Source organism: Dipodomys ordii, unplaced genomic scaffold (assembly GCF_000151885.1).
Source record: "Dipodomys ordii isolate 6190 unplaced genomic scaffold, Dord_2.0 Scaffold23, whole genome shotgun sequence".
Taxonomy (NCBI): Eukaryota; Metazoa; Chordata; class Mammalia; order Rodentia; family Heteromyidae; genus Dipodomys; species Dipodomys ordii.
The window spans coordinates 6955620-6959024 of NW_012267239.1; positions in this window are offsets into that span (position 1 = coordinate 6955620).

Below are 3405 nucleotides of genomic sequence, written 5' to 3' on the forward strand. Positions count from 1 at the left end.
CCCCCCCACCTTTTGGGGGGATATATGGGGAGCCCGAGTCCCAGCGCGCTTAGAGGGTGGGCGCCCACCGCCCGGCCCCTCCTCGGCGTTCGTTTGATAGGAGACTCGAACCGGCCTCCCGCCCCAGCCCAGTGAGGCTGCAGTGCGCAGCTCCGCTGGCTATCCCCGAGTTATGAGCCCTGCACCTGCGCCCTGGAGCCTTTTCTACCCTGGGTCCCCCAGTTCAGAAAGACGCCGGGCCTGGCCGGGCTGGGAGTGTCCGTCTCTCCTGTTTTTCAGGTGGGCTGCCACCTTGGCCCTGGGCCCTGGCTTCCCAATGGTTTTCTTTGGCACCTGCGCTCCTTCCTCCTCCTGGGTCAGCAGCAAAGAGCTCGGTTTGTGTTTACCAGGGAAAGCATGGTTTACAGACCAGTTAAGGTCATCTTCTGGGAAACCTCAATTTCCATCTCTCCAGGCCCTATCTAAGGCCTGGCGCTGGTGGCTCACTCCGGTAATCCTAGTTATTCAGGAGGCTGAGATCTGAGATCATGATTCAAAGGCCAGCCAGGGCAGGAAAGGCCTTGAGACTCTCTTCTCCCGTTAACCATCAGAAAGAAAGCCAGAACTAGAGGTGTAGCCAAGTGGTAGAGTGCCAGCCTTGAGGTGGGGTTGGGGATGGAAATAGAGGCTAAGCCAGAGGCCCTGAGTTGTGCGAGTACTGGGGCTTGAACTCAGGGCTTGGGCATGAACCTTTCGCCTTCTCTCTTTGGATGCCCCTGAATGACTTATAATTAATTCATTGGCTAAATTGTCTACCTTGAAAGCATTTGATTCTGTTACTCCTTCTTGGAGTGGTGGGCAATCCACCCATGAGAGGCATTCCCTGATAACTAGGGTGACAGGCACCTAGCGGGGGAGGGGGGGGAAAATCTCATGAACTCTTCTGCCCAGGCTGATCTTGAACCTTGATCCTCTCCCTCCTAACCTCCCCAAGTAGCTGGGATGACAGGTGTGAGCCATCAGTGCCCTGATCTGTTTTTCTGGTGGAAATGAAAAGATGTGGCTTGATTACCTTTTGATCAGTTGCTTCTGTGTAGGAGTTGGGCCTGGGTTTTAAAGTTCCCTGCGAGCAAGATTCTCAGCAGCAGAAAGCAGATGCTCCTGATCCTACAGGAAGCGTTGCACGGAGGGAGAAAAAGCCAGAGGTAAGTGACTTTTGGCTTGTACTCAAGTCACGTATTGAAAAGGGCTCTCCTCTGAGTCACTTAGGTTTTGAGAGTGTAACTGTGCGGTGGGACTGTTCCCTGTAGAGCTGGGGTGCTCATGACATTGTATTTGTGAGGTTGACAGACTTCAAACCGACCGTCAGAACTGGGCATGCCCGTCTAGTTCTCTTCCGTGCATCGTGTGTTTGGATGGAAGGATTCAAAATATCAACTGTCTTGGCAAAAATGAAAGCAGATTGCTTATTGGCCAGACAGCTCAGTTTCATCTCAAGTTGTGACTTTTGTGTGGTTTCTTGCTCCAATTGTGTAGTGGCCAGGAGGAAACTGGAGCGATGTGGTTTGTGGTGATGATCTGTTGTGTTTCTCCGCCCTCCCCCCCCCAACTGCTGGGTGTGTTGACTCCCAAAGGCTGTATACAAGAAAGCAACACTAAAGTCCTTTTGGGGGGCCCTGAGTTCAAGCCCCAGGACCCGCACAAAAAATAAACCTGTAGAGGGAGCAGATGGTTGTTCTTCTCTTCACTGCTGTTAGCGTGATGGGGACACGGGCTATGCTCATCTTTGGAGCGTGTTTGAAGAGGAACTGTTAATGAGGGTTCAGAGACATCCTTTTCACAAAGGATGTTCCCTGTTCCACAGGTTCCAGGAAGGGAATTCTAGAATGTCTGAATCCTTGGGAGTCTGTTGTGTCCTCCTGGGTCCTGTTCATCCATGGTCTCGTCCTGTTTTTCAGAAAGGTGTAAATTAACTAGAAATTTAACCTATGAAAGAAGGTGACCCTCCCAGGCAAGCTGTGGGGGCTTTTATTTTTTTCATTTTTTTTCCTCTGTCTATTGTAACCTCACTTTGGTGGTGGTGGTGGTAAGTATGTCCAGGAATTTCTGAAGCTTTTTTTTTTCTTTTGTGCTGGTACTAGGATTTGAACTCGGTACCTGGGTGCTGTCCGTTAGCTTTTTGTTTTTTGTTTGTCTGGTGCTGTACCACTTGAACCACAGCTCTGCTTCCTTTTGCTGTGGTTGGTAATGAGGGGTGGTACTGGACAGGTGGTATGAGTGGTCGAACAGCTGCCTAGCAAGCTGTAGGCCCTTAAGTTCTCTTAAGTTTCCCAATATTGGAAAACAAAACAACAAAAATCAGGCTCTTTATTCTCGCCCCTCTGTGGAGCTCAGGGCTAAAATCACCCAGGTGTAGGTTCCAAGGCTCGTTTTAATCATTATAAGAAAAACTTTCTAGAAATTAAAACAATCCTGGGTGGGAGGCCCAGCTCTGAGGCGTTGATGGCCCCACGCCTGTATTCCTAGCTACTCCGGAGGCTGAGATCCTGGGTAGTTCAAAGCCAGCCTGGAATGCCAGGCGCTGGTGGCTCACATCTGTAATCCAATAGCTACTCAGGAGGCTGAGATCTGAGGATTGCAGTTCAAAGCCAGCTTGGGCAGTAAGGTCTGTGAGACTCTTATCTCCAATAAACTACCAGAAAAACAAAGTGGTGCTGTGGCTCAAGTGGTGGAGTGCTCACCTTGAGCTGAAGATAGCACCCAGGCTCCAAGTTCAAGCCCCACAACTGACCAAAAAAAAGCCAGCCTGGGCAAGAAAGTCCATGAGACTCTTACCTCCAATTAATCACCAAAAAGCTGTAAGTGGAGCTGTGGCTCAAGTGATAGAGTGCCAGCCTTGAGCAAAAGAAGTTCAGAGATAGTACCCAGGTCCTGGAGAGGGAGGTACAGAGCGGGAGAGAGGGGCTTAAATTTCAAAGCATCAAACAAATGTGGAGACTTATTTGCGCTCCTAGATCGAAACAACTTCATCTGGGCCATTTCTTGGCTGAGGTTTCTGAGTGTACATCTTCGTTATGGTACTGCTAATTGGCCATCACTCTGGAGAAAAAAATCCTGAGACAATCTTCTGAACGATGAGAAGACAAAGTGTGTGGCAGACTCTAAACAATGAATTCATTTTATTTTTGGAAAGTGAAAGGTACTAGCTACTCCCTTCCTGCCACCATCCTTTCCAGAAGGAGTAACTGGGCTCACTTTTGCAGGATGGATGATGCTAACTGTTAGCAGCTGGTCCTCAGGGCTTGGCAAGGAAGAATTGGTTTCCAGGTGATTTTTGGATTTTCCTTTGCTTATTCTTTGTTTTGGTTTTTGCCACACCGGGATTGTGTTTTTAATTCATGGGCTTGCACCTTGCTAGGAAGTATT